A 14,437-nucleotide genomic window follows, 5' to 3' on the forward strand; every position below is an offset into this window, starting at 1 on the left:
TGCAGTAAACCTTGGTGTAGAGATAGAGTGTGGATGCAACACAGTGTAACCTTATTAACTAAAAAGCGCTCTGAGAATACTTAACACTATAAGAAATACACAGATACCGTGCTTAGGGTCTAACGCCTTATATGAATGTTATACTTGAAAAAAGAATAATACAATACAAGTCATACACTACAATATAACATAGACTAACTAACCAGATAACTACACAGTAAAATACAATACAATACAATTACGTTTTAAGGGAAAATGAGAGAAAAAGGAGAAGAGAGAGAGAGAGAGAGATATGGCCCATAATAACGAGAAAGACAATATGATTGCGGAGAAAACTTACGCACAAAGGGAACGATCGCATGCGCCTCTGGACATCCAGCTCCCGATTATCAGCAATGAGAACCGTTGAAGAGTGAGAGCTGGATGTGGTCGGCTTGTCTATTTATGCCTCACACACAATACAATTCAATGGTCCCTACAATCTCATTGTTCATTGGACACAGGAATTCCTCTTCGCATTATAACAAAAGGTCATAGGTTGATTCATACAGGTGGGCTGTGACAATTTCCAACTGCTCAGGTGGGTGGGAAACTAGGTTTCCCGCCGCATGGATAAGTAAGTGCAAATAATAGTAAATGGACATAAACTTCTTATGTCCATAACTATTCGCACGAGCGATTAATCTGTTTCAAACCAACACCGGAATATTGCTAATTAAATACTCTTCCGATGGATACTAAACACCACTGTATTACTCCTGTCTGACCCTTCGTATCAAACAAAGAGGGATCTCTCTGTCCATGAACATGCTACATTAACCAAACTTTCAGATTCTATCAAAGGGACCATTATCTACAAAATACATTATATAGTTAAAATATGTTATGAACGAGTCGCCCGCTAGACGCACACGAACTCTACCGTAAATGCGCATACCGTGCGCCTGCGGGTGCCCGCAACAGCGAGTATGCGTACGCACGGGAGAGCGCACGCATGCGCAGCAGGGACACATATGAGGTGCAAATATGGCAGTGTGCATCGTGATATTTTTCTGACTTTGACAAACCCAATAAAGAGGCTTATGCCTCTGTGCTCGTCGGCGACGATATAACAACCACAACGCAATAATACGTTTGCGATCCATGTGATAATGCTGCTCAGTCACACACACACTGTGAAATGCTGCTGCTGCTGCTGCTGCACATGCCTACTTCATCCCAATTTAGAACCACAGCATTAAAACCGGCTAAAAGCTGTTGCATGTGAAAGGCTCAGCCGGCCGGCAAAAAATCGGACAGCTTTTGTCCGGCTTATTGCCGTCCGGCCAAAACCGGGTAGTGTGTTACAGCCCTTAGGCAAGTAAAAGGGTGTGGGCCCTGCAGCTCTACCTGTAGTTCGCATTGTGCGTTGGAAGGCACAAAGTAAGCAGACGGGAGAAGTCAGGATAGTGCGCAAGGGCATAGAAGGGAGCGGTTCAAGAAAAGAGAAGTGGAAACAGACAGCAAACTAGGCTGGAGAGAGACCTAGCTAAGCTGCCGCCTACTGGGAGTGAATCTTAGCATCTTAAAATTGCGAACGAAAGATTTGCAATATTGCGATAAGACATCTCTGTGCAGTTTCTGAGTAGCTCGAGACTTACTCTGCCAGTGCGATCAGTTCAGTGCTTGTCGTTCCTGGTTTGACGTCACAAACACACCCAGCGTTCGCCCAGACACTCCTCCGTTTCTCCAGCCACTCCCGCGTTTTTCCCAGAAACGGTAGCATTTTTTCCCACACGCCCCTAAAGCGGCCTGTTTCCGCCCAGAAACACCCACTTCCTGTCAATCACATTACGATCACCAGAAGGATGAAAAAACCGTGAGTAATATTCCTAACTGCATAGCAAATTTACTTGGCGCAGTCGCAGTGTGAACATTGCGCATGCGCATTAAGCGGAAAATCGCTGCGATGCGAAGAAAATTACCGAGCGAACAACTCGGAATGACCACCTATGTGCACTGCAGGGAAGGCAGATTTAACATGTGCAGAGAGAGTTAGATTTGGGTGTGGTGTGTTCAATCTGCAATCTAATTTGCAGTGTAAAAATAAAGCAGTCAGTATTTACCCTGCACAGAAACAAAATAACTCACCCAAATCTAACTCTTTCTGCACATGTTATATCTGCCTCCCCTGCAGTACACATGGTTTTGCCCAACTGCTAACAAAATTCCTGCTGCGATCATCTTGGAATTACCCCCATCGATTGATGTTTTCACACTGCTCGTGTATATAAGACATATAGGGCCTAATTCAGTTTGGATCGTAATACGCGTTCCAACCGCAAAAACTATGAAGAGGATGGGGGCATATACGCAGGGTCCATCCTGTGCGTGTGCCTACATTTTCTCCGGGTGCCCCGCAGAAAATGCGAATGCCTCTGCCTGTCAATCAGTAGAGGGCGTACCTTCGCAGGTATATCGCGATCATGAGCCATGTCTCCCATTTTTGTCATTATAGGTGCTCTGTGAGCTGCTGGCCATGCCCCAGCCCCTCTGTCTCCCGTGAATAGACATTGAGGCTTATTCAGACCAGATTGCTTCAATTTATTTTCACCCAGCGGGCAATCTGGTCTGCACTGCACATGCGTATGCGCCACAATGCGTTAGTGCGACGGTCCGGAGATCACAAGAAGATTGACAAGAAGAGGGTGTTTGTGTGGGTGGCAACTGAATGTTTCTAGGGAGTGTCCGGAAAAACACTGGAGGGACCCGGCGTTTTGTGGGAGGATTTGTGACGTCACCTCAATGGCTGAGTAAGTGCTGAGCTGTGCAGCTCTTGTGCACATGTGATCACACACCTGCACAGCAAATTTTCCCTTCCGCTGTAGGCGGCAACTACCTGATTACAGGGATGCAAAAAACACACCCTAGCGATCAGGTCTGAATTACCCACAATGTGCATATTTGCAGAGCAACAAGCTACAGGGAGCCTTCCACCCCCCCCCCCCTTCCCCATGGGAAGGGGGGGGGTTGTTTGGGTTAGCTGGACATTCCCCAAAAAAGTGACTGTCCTGCAAAAATTGGGATAGTTGGGAGGTATGTTCAAATACATTTATTGTTTTGCATGCAGGGTAAATACGGGCTTCTTTGACATTTAGCCACAAATGCTGCACAGCTGAATTACAGTATTACACTGCAATTAACAGTTATGCTAGGACATTCTCCCTCCTAAATCTACCTCTCTCTGCATGTTACATCTGTCCCACAGTGGCGTGCGGTGAGGTCAGTGGCTAGTGAGGCACTACAGCCATAATGTCCGCCGAATCCTGCCGATGACCCTTAGCCAATGCCCGCTACTGCCTCTGAGCCGATACCCGCTGCCACCGCCAATGGCTTACAAACTCGCCCACAATCAACTGACCCAGCCCTCCACCACTAATTTCTATCTCAGTCCGATGCCGCCAATGCCCGCTGCCTGCCTGCTCATTGTTCTCGTTATATATTATAAATTTTTAAAGAAAAAAAAAATGAGTGTTTGGGACTGGGAAGGGTGAGGGAGGAGGACATGAATGCAATTTTGTTGTCCAGGGCTTCCATTAACTTAAAGGAGAAGGGTCTGAATGGGTTAAAAAAAATGCGTGAGGTCCCCCCTCCTTAGTATAACCAGCCTCGGGCTCTTTGAGCCGGTCCTGGTTATTTAAATACTGGGGGAAAAATTGGACAGGGGTTCCCCGTATTTAGACAACTAGCACCGGGCTCTTAGACCGGTCCAGGTTCCAAAAATACGTGGGACAATAGATGTAGGGGTCCCCCATATTTTTAAAACCAGCACCGGGCTCCACTAGCCAGAGAGATAATGCCACAGCCGGGGGACACTTTTATGTAGGTCCCTGCGGCCCTGGCATTACCCCTCCAACTAGTCACCCCTGGCCGGGGTTCCCTGGAGGAGTGGGGACCCCTTAAATCAAGAGGTTCCTCCCCTCGAGGCACCCAACGGCCAGGGGTGAAGCCCGAGGCTGTCCCCAGCACCCCTGGGTGGTGGGTGCCGGGCTGATAGCCATGTGTGTAAAAAAAGAATATTGTTTTTTCGTTGTGGAACTACAAGGCCCAGCAAGCCTCCCCCGCTTGCTGGTACTTGGAGAACCTCAAGTACCAGTAGGCGGGGAAATAACGGGCTTGCTGGTACCTGTAGTTCTACAACAACAAAAAATACCCAAATAAAAACACAAACACACACAGCGTGACAGTAAAATTATTGAGACAGGCTGTAGCATGTGGGTGCATGTAACCCTATAAAAGTGATGGATTGGGTGACTATTACAATACCCACTGTTGCTGTCTGAAAAATGATGGATTTATAGATTGCTCTGCCGAGACATGTTTTTTTCTAAAATGCACCACAGGTATGGATGGATAGTATACTTGACGACACAGAGGTAGGTAGAGCAGTGGCCTACTGTACCGTAATGCTATATATTATATCATTTATTATTATTATTATTATCCTTTATTTATATGGCGCCACAAGGGTTCCGCAGTGCCCAATTACAGAGTACATAAACAAATAATCAAACAGGAAAACAGCAACTTACAGTTGACGACAATATAGGACAAGTACAGGGTAAATAAACATAGCTACATCAGCAGATGACACTGGAATAAGTATCAGGTGGCAGAAGACTGCTGGATTTGGTGCAGCTGAAGATTATTAAAGTAAGAAAAGAGTAAGCACATGAGGGAAGAGGGCCCTGCTCGTGAGAGCTTACATTCTAAAAGGGAGGGGTAGACAGACAGGGGTGAGACAGATGGGGTACATAGAGAGCATGGAACAGAGGTTTAGGATGAGATTTGGCTGGGTTTGGTGAAGAAGTGGGTCTTGAGAGCCCGTTTGAAGTTTTGTAGAGAGGTGGAGAGTCTGAGGGGGAGAGGTAGGGAATTCCAGAGAAGTGGTGCAGCACGTGAAAAATCTTGGAGGTAGGAGTGGGAGGAAGTAATCCGTAGGCAGGAGAGTCGGTGTGCATTAGCAGAGCGAAGAGGACGGGTGGGAGTGTAAAGCGAGATAAGATCAGAGATGTAGATGGGAGAGGAGTGGGTGAGGGCTTTGTAAGCAAGTGTGAGAAGCTTGAAATGGATTCTGAAAGGGAAGGGGAGCCAGTGAAGGACTAGTAAGAGAGGAGAGGTGGACGTAGTGCGTTTGGTGAGGAAAATGAGCCGGGCAGCAGCATTGAGGATAGATTGGAGTGGAGAGAGGTATTTGTCAGGAATGCCAGTCAGGAAGAGATTACAGCAGTCCAGTCTGGAGATGACCAGTGAGTGGATAAGAGTCTTAGTAGCATCCTGGGTCAGAAAAAGTCTGATCCTGGAAATATTTTTTAGATGAAAACGGCAGGTTTGTGAGAGGTGCTGAATGTGTGGTTTGAAGGAGAGGGAGGAGTCAAGGATTACTCCAAGACAGCGCGCTTGGGGGGTAGAGGAGATAGTAGTGCCATCAATAGATAATGAGATTGTAGGAGGTGAGATTATGCGGGAGGGAGGGAAGATGATCAGCTCGGTCTTAGACATGTTAAGTTTAAGAAAGCGCTGGGACATCCAGGAAGAGATAGCAGAGAGACAGTTGGAGATACGAGTGAGGAGAGTAGGGGAGAGGTCTGGAGAGGAAAGATAGATTTGAGTGTCATCAGCATAGAGATGATATTGGAAACCAAAAGAACTAATGAGCTTACCTAGTGAGGACGTATAGAGAGAGAAGAGAAGAGGACCAAGGACAGAACCTTGGGGTACCCCTACAGTTAGTGGAAGTGAGGGGGAGGTGGAGTCATGAGAGGAGACAGAGAATGAACGGTCAGAAAGGTAGGACGACAACCAAGAGAGGGCAGTGTTACGCAGACCAATGGAGTGAAGGATTTGCAGTAGGAGAGGATGGTCCACAGTGTCAAAAGCAGCAGAGAGATCAAGTAGAATAAGTAGAGAGTAGTGTCCCTTAGATTTAGCAGCATGGAGGTCATTGCATACTTTTGTAAGGGCAGTTTCAGTGGAGTGGAGAGGACGGAAGCCAGACTGGAATGGGTCAAGCAGTGAGTGTGAGGAAAGAAAGGAAGTAAGGCGGTTGTAGACAATACGCTCAAGGAGTTTGGAGGCAAAAGGGAGGAGAGAGATGGGTCGGTAGTTGGAGAGAGTGTTTGGATCAAGGGTAGGTTTTTTTAAGAATAGGAGAGATGAGAGCGTGCTTGAAGGCAGAGGGGACAGTGCCTGATGAGAGGGAGAGATTGAGAAGGTGGGAAAGATGGGAACAAGCAGAAGAAGAGAGGTGGCAAAGGAGGCGGGAGGGGATAGGGTCAAGTGGGGAGGTGGTGAGGGGACAGGAACGAATGAGGGCCATGACTTCCTCTCCAGATGCATGGGAGAAAGATGACAGAGTTGGTGCGAGGGATGGGGAGGGTTGGTAAGGGATGGGAGAAGGCTGGTTACTGATAGTCTGGTGTGATGTGATGTCCTGACGTATGGAGTCAATTTTGGATGTGAAGTAAGTGGCAAAGTCAAGAGCAGAGAGTGAGGAAGGGAGACGAGGTGGAGGTGGGCAGAGGAGTGAGTTGAGAGTGGCAAAGAGGCGCCGGGGGTTGGAAGACTGGGAGGAGATGAGGTTCTTGAAGTATGACTGTTTAGCAAGAGAAAGGGCAGCACTGAAGGATGAGAGCATAAGTTTGAAATGGAGGAAGTCTGCCCTAGAGCGTGATTTCCTCCAGTGTCGCTCAGCAGTACATGAGCATTTTTGCAGATATCTGGTGCATTTGGTGTGCCAGGGTTGAGGTGTTAATTTGCAAGGGTGAATAGTGGTTGGTGGAGCAACAGAGTCAAGAGCAGAAGTAAGGGAAGCATTGTATGTGGAAGTGGCTTGTTCAGGGCATGAGAGAGAGAGAATAGGAGAGAGAAGTGAGTCAAACAGGGAGGAAAGGAATGTGGTGTCAATAGCTTCAATGTTACGCTTAGTGATGGTAGCCTTAGGAGGTAGAGATGGGGAAGTCGAGAGAGATAGGTTGAAGGAGAGCAGGTGGTGGTCAGAGAGGGGAAATGGGGAGTTGGAAAAATCAGAAATATCACAGCGGTGAGTGAAGACCAGATCCAGTGAGCTCCCATTCACATGGGAGGGTGAGGAGGTCCACTGGGAGAGACCAAGTGAAGAGGTGAGGTTAAGGAGTTTAGAGGCAGGGGATTGTGTGGGGATGTCAATAGGGATGTTGAAATCGCCTAGGATAATGGTGGGAATGTCAGAAGAGAGGAAGTGAGGAAGCCAGGAAGCAAAGTTGTCGATGAATTTGGAAGCAGTGCCAGGGGGGCGGTAAATGACAGCTACTCTAAGATGGACTGGTTGGAAGAGGCATATGGCGTGGACCTCAAATGTAGAGAATATAAGGGATGGTTCTGGTGGTATGAGTTGGTAGGAGTAACTAGAAGGTAAAAGGACCCCAACACCACCCCCATGGCGACCCCCAGGTCGGGGTGTGTGTGTGTGAATGTAAGGCCCCCAGCAGAGAGAGCAGCAGCAGAAGTAGTGTCAGAGGGCGTAATCCAAGTTTCAGTAATGGCTAGTAGGTGTAGGGAGTTGGAAATGAAAAGGTCATGAGTGGGGACCAGTTTGTTACAAACAGATCTGGCATTCCAAAGGGCACAGGATAGGGGGTATGAGTTTGTGGGAGAGATGTGAATTAGATTTTCAGGGTTGCTGTAGCGATTAGGTGGGATTAACTTTGAGGGCAGGGATGATGAGAGAGTAGTGATGGTACGGGTGCCTGAGCTAGGAGGGGAAACTGCAGGAGGTGGGCAGGGAGGGAGGTCAGTGTGATGTGGATGGGGGTGTGGGGAGGTGACAGGGAAGGGAGAGAGGGAGCAGGGCTGAGTTGTGGGGTAGCAGGACCATGGGGCAGAGGTGAATGAAAGTGGGGTAACAGGAAAGGTGGGGGAAGGAAACAGAGGGATGGAGGGGAGACAGAGGAGGGGAGAGAGGAGGAGGTGGAGGAGACTAGTGGGGGAAGGATAAAGATACATTATTAGGTAGACACTGAGTGATGTGGGGAGTATAAGAAAACCTTGACATAGTGTTAAGTAGGTAAATAGGTTGAAGTAGTGGAAGTAGGAGAGGAGACTGTAAGGCAATCCGAGCAGAAGAATTGCAGAAATGCAGGTGAGAAAAGCAGTGTAGGCTCAAGGGGTGTAGATTTAGTATGAAATGAGTCAAAAGCGTAGATAAAGTGGGTGCAGAAATGTATTTGGAGTGTAAGAAATGAAAGGATTGTGAGAGGTTTAAGAAGCAATGGTAATTATGTTAGATGTTTTAAGTGTTTGCAGGTAAAATTGCATTGGTGCAGCTGTGCTTAAAAAACAAAATTACAATAATACAGATACAGGCATTTGTAGGTGAAATGGATGGTTTATGAAATGTCCAAGTAAGGTAGTTCTGTGCTATGTAATCAGATGCAACAATCAGGAGGTGAGTGATCTGAGGAATAAGTGACTCACATTTGTTATTAGTTCTTCAGTTTTCTTTGTTTTGTTAGATTGGTGTGCTTCTGTTTTCCTTCTTTTTCACTTCGATTGAACGCTGATTGAACACTGCTGTTATGTGTCAATTTTATCACGCTTTGATAAAAATGCACGCTTAGATCAATAAATGCACAGCCAAATGGCTTTGCACAGCCTACACCATTGGACTTAAGTAGAAGACTATTACAAGTGAAACCAATAATTGAAATCTGTAACCACACCCCACCCCCTCAAATGCCAGGCAATAAATTACCTTAAAAACAACAACCAGGCATTCCACAAAGATTAAACTGGGTCTATATCATTAAAAACTTTAAAAAAGTACTTAAAAATAAACATACTATGCAATAATGTTTCAATTTGCATTACCCAGCAGAATTAGCTTTGCATATATAGATATAGTGCAGCAGAATATATTGGTGGTTGTAGTCAATTGTAATTACCTGGAGGTGACAAGAAGAGAAGAAACGTCAATTCACAATCGATATCAGCTGAAGATAAATTAACGCTGATTGAACACTGCTGTTATGTGTCAATTTTATCACGCTTTGATAAAAATGCACGCTTGGATCAATAAATGCGCAGCCAAACGGCTTTGCACAGCCTACACCATTGGACTTAAGTAGAAGACTATTACAAGTAAAACCAATAATTGAAATCTGTAACCAAACCCCCCCCACCTCAAATGTCAGGCAATAAATTACCTTAAAAACAACAACCAGGCATTCCACAAAGATTAAACTGGGTCTATATCATTCAAAACTTTAAAAAAGTACTTAAAAATAAACATACTATGCAATAATGTTTCAATTTGCATTACCCAGCAGAATTAGCTTTGCATATATAGATATAGTGCAGCAGAATATATTGGTGGTTGTAGTCAATTGTAATTACTCAGCAGAATTTGCTTTGCATATATAGATATAGTGCAGCAGAATATATTGGTGGTTGTAGTCAATTGTAATTACCCAGCAGAATTAGCTTTGCAAATATAGATATAGTGCAGCAGATATATTGGTGGTTGTAGTCAATTGTAATTACCCAGCAGAATTAGCTTTGCATATATATAGTGCAGCAGACTATATTGGTGGTTGTAGTAAATTGTAATTACCCAGCAGCAGCTCTACTGCACTCAACATCACCAGTGCTCACAATATATATAATGCTATATACTATGCCATAGTGGTGCTTACTATATAACACCTCCTACTGCGTTCCCCCTGGCAATGAGCATGACACCCAGAGAGTGAAACCCCTGGCAATGAGCATGACACCCAGCACGTGAAACTCTTGGCGTTGAGCAGTTTTTGTAAAAGTAATTAGAAGCTTTACTGTAGGGCATAGTGTATCACAGATAATGTGGTGAGTGACATAATATGTTCCAAAGGGCATTAATGTGTGGGGCTTAACATGGTGGAAATTACTGTACTTTTTTCCCTGTGGTGGCCGAGGTCTGTTGGTGCAGGGTCAAGAACTAGGGTGTAAGGTAGTCTTTGCCTGCAAGGCTACGCTCATTTTATGGAGACCATACCCATACATTTAAGTGTGGCATATACCTGCGCTTGCTCGCGGGGTGAGAACATCTCCCTAATTGAATTCAGCGATATGAATAGAGGTTGTGCAGCAGCCACAGAAAGGGTTAATCTCTGCAGCTTGTCACTAAATTACATTGTTGCAATTTTAGCTGGGAGCTGCAATAATTACTCTAATACATAACACAGCCAACACTTCTATATTCACACAATATACTGCATGGTGAATATAGAAGTGGTGCTTGCTAAACAGCACCTCCTACTGCATTCCACATCACCGCTGGTCACACTCATATCAGGCCAATAATGCTGTATACTATGCCATAGTGGTGCTTACTATATAACACCAGGTGCTGTGCAGTGGTCAAAACACACTAACTGGTCCCATGCTGTTGTTGAACTAAAGGCCTATACACACGATGAGATTCGGTCTATGCTAATAGGTTTAAAAAGGTTACATAAAAGCTACTTTATGTATTTATTCATTAAAGTTTTTAAGTTGTATTTTACAACCATACAATGATATGATATATAATGTATCGTATAATCATTACATAATGTTGATGGCATTGAATTGTCTCTGCCTTGACTAGTGGCAGCAGCTTCAGCACTAGGTGGAAGTGGATCTTGATCTTTCCCTATTTTACCCTCCACCTTTTTGTTCTCCATTTTTTAATGTGTGGAATTATATGCCAGTAATATATCTGGAATTAGACGGTGGTAATGTCTGGAATTAGATACCACTAGATAGATACCAGATATCACTGTGACTGGAATGATGACATATGCACAGTGACAGGACACTACCACAGCACCCTACAGCAGCCATATGCGGCACAAGACACTGGAGTATTAGTAATGTACTGTAGTATACTGAGCACCACAAGACAATGAGCAGTGATACGGAGCACTGATGAGATTACTAGAACTGACGCTGAGCAGCCAGATGCAGCACTGGACTATTAGTAATGTTCTGTAGTATACTGAGCACCACAATGCAGCACAAGACAATGAGCAGTGATACTGAGCACTGATGAGGATACTAGAACTGACACTGAGCAGCAAGATGCAGCACTGGACTATTAGTAATGTACTCTAGTATACTGAGCACCACATTGCAGCACAAGACAATGAGCAGTGATACTGAGCACTGATGAGGATACTACTGAGAACTGACACTGAGCAGGAGAGACACACTACAATTTCATCTTGCGCCTCTTTTTTTATTTATCTTTGCATCATGTGCTGTTTGGGGCTATTTTTTTAAGTGCCATCCTGTCTGACACTGCAGTGCCACTCCTAGATGGGCCAGGTGTTTGTGCTGCCCACTTGGGTCGCTTAGCTTAGTCATCCAGGGACCTTGGTGCAAATTTTAGGACTAAAAATAATATTGGGAGGTGTGAGGTGTTCAGAATAGACTGGAAAGGAGTAGAAATTATGGTTATTGAGCTTAATACTATAGGATCAAAATTACCCCCAAATTCTATGATTTTAGCTGTTTGAGGTTTTAAAAAAAAATCACCCGAATACAAAACCCGAAAGGGTGGTTTTGCCAAAACGCGTCCGTATCCAAAACACAACTGCGGATCCGAAACCAAAACAAAAACATGAAACACGAAAAATGCCCGCTGCACATCTCTAGTTAGGGGAGAAGCATGTAGCCTTGTAGACTATGCACAGCTATATCTAGAAAAATATACGATCTAATCTTTAACCAACCAATGCAAGAAAGTATTTAATGTGAAAATACGAAACACTAGACTAATTGGAGGTGCGCCCTAAAGCAAATTACAATGTTAGGATTAGGGGGTTCGGAAAGACCTCTAGTGTAAACACTACTATATACATTTTAAGATAGGAAGGTACAAATTACATATTCACATTGCATCTATGGGCTGGATTCAAATGTCCCTTTCCTCCCTCAATCGTGCCCGTCAGCAGCTATTCTAATGTTGCTGCCAACGGGTGCGACATGTTTATTTCAGCTCGCTACCCCCAGGGGAAACAAGCTGAAATGTGTGCAAAGAGACCCATTTGGGCAACCAAACGGTGTCTTTTCATGATCGCGCCCATTACTTTATTCAGGTTTAGGTGCTTTGTGCACCTAAACCAGAGTGTAATGTGCGCAATAATTGAGGGCATTTGAATTTCCCTTATATGTGTGTGTGTGTGTGTGATATACACACAGACACACATACTGTATTTCTTTATATAATGGACACCTCAGTTTCTATTCATTCATGTCCTGCCCCCTACTCTGTCAGACCCCTTCCCCTCTACTTTTCTGACCCCAAACGCCACTCATTCTTGTTGAGTGCTGGTGGGCCCATTCAGAATTTTGCTATGGGGCCCACAAAGGTCTAGTTACGCCACTGGGCAGGGTTATAGAGGAGGCGGTGCAAGGCATCCTGGGAACAGTCAAAGCTTTAGCCTGTTGGTGCCTTGGATCAAGATCCAACTCTACACCCCGATGTTAGTGTAGTGCCTTTTGGGGTTAAGGTTTTACAGAAAGTTACAGGTTTTTTTAATTTAGTAAAATATGCCCCATTTTAAAGATAGGGCATTTACATTTGTTGCACCTGTGCAGTACATAGCAGCCTGCAGGGCATGTACAGTGGCTTCATTTGGGTGCACATACATTGCCGGCTCCTGGTCGCAAACTGAAATTATTGTGTGTAAGTGGAATTAGCGGTGTTTATGTCATACAGGGGGGTGGGGGAGGTTTGTGGTTGGTGGGGGGCACGCTGTGTGATTATTATCCTGCATCTATACATACATGCGCTAACACCTGGACATACACTGATGTACCCACACCTAATATCCATACATACACGCCCTGACACCTGGACATACACCAACATTCCCACACCTGCATCTATACATACACATGCTGACACCTGGACATACACCAACATACAAGCACCTGCATCTATATATACACGCGCTGACAAATGGACATACACCGACGTACCCACACTTGCATCTATACATACATGCACTGACATCTGGACATACAAGCACCTGCATCTATACATACACGCGCTGACACCTGAACCTACACTGACGTTCCCACACCTGCATCTATACATACACATTCTGACACCTGGACATACACAGACGTACCCACACCTGCATCTATACATACACGCGTTGACACCTGGACGTACACTGACGTACACACACCTACATCTATATATGCATGGATGCAAATGTGGGTACGTCTGTATACGTCCAGGTGTTAGCATGTGTATGTATAGATGTTAGGTGTGGGTACATCAGTGTATGTCCAGGTGTCAGCACATGTATGTATAGATTCACATGTGGGTAAGCCGGTGTACGTCCACGTGTCAGCATGTGTAGGTATAGATGCAGGTGTGGGTACGTTGGTGTACGTTTAGGGGTCAGCGTGTTAATGTATAGATGTTGGTGTGTGTATGTCAGTGTACGTACAGATATAGGTGTGTGTATGTATGTATGTATGTATGTATGTATATGTATAGAGGAAGGTGTGATACATACATATAACACATACATGATAGATACATACATATATCACACACACGATAGATAGATAGATAGATAGATAGATAGATAGATAGAACACATACATACAAGATAGATACATACATACATACATGATAGATACATATATATACACACACATACGATAGATAGATAGATAGATAGATAGATAGATAGATAGATAGATAGATAGATAGATAGATACATATATATATATATATATCACAAACATATATGATTCATACATATATCACACACACATACATGATACATACATGAGAAAGACCTGGGATGGTGATGAGGCCAGGGCCCCCTGCTGATGTTGCGTTGAGGAAGGCAGTGTTCCAGGGCGGATGCCAGTCGGGGAGAGCGCCGCGCAGCCCGGGAAAAATACTGCTGAGGAGCTACATCTGGAAGAGCCCCTGGGAAGGAGAGTGCCACATGCCCCATCCTGCGTGGCAGACTCTGCAGGCCTGCACATGGGAAGGGAGGTCTCTGGCCACACATACTCACCCTTCTGCTGAAGCCCCGCTGCTGTCCCCATCAGCGCTCTCCAGCCAGGATGAACCTCAACCTGTGAGAACTATCTTCATGATCAAGAGATCTCATATGCAAGATAAGTATGTGTTGGGATAGGGCTGGGGAGGGCGGCTGCTCGGGCACACCCCCGTCAAGTTAAGGAGATTTAACTGAGGAAGCACAAGGGAACTCTCGTCTGGGGACAACAACTGCAGGGAGACCACATCTTTTCAGATGAACATGGGAGGGCGGAAGGCTGCCTAATACTGAAGCACCCTCAGACATTAAACCATATGCAACAACTATTGCAAGCATTCCTGGGGGAAGGTCTGCAGCAGATGGATTTG

Source organism: Pseudophryne corroboree, unplaced genomic scaffold (genome assembly GCF_028390025.1).
Source record: "Pseudophryne corroboree isolate aPseCor3 unplaced genomic scaffold, aPseCor3.hap2 scaffold_179, whole genome shotgun sequence".
NCBI classification, from domain to species: domain Eukaryota; kingdom Metazoa; phylum Chordata; class Amphibia; order Anura; family Myobatrachidae; genus Pseudophryne; species Pseudophryne corroboree.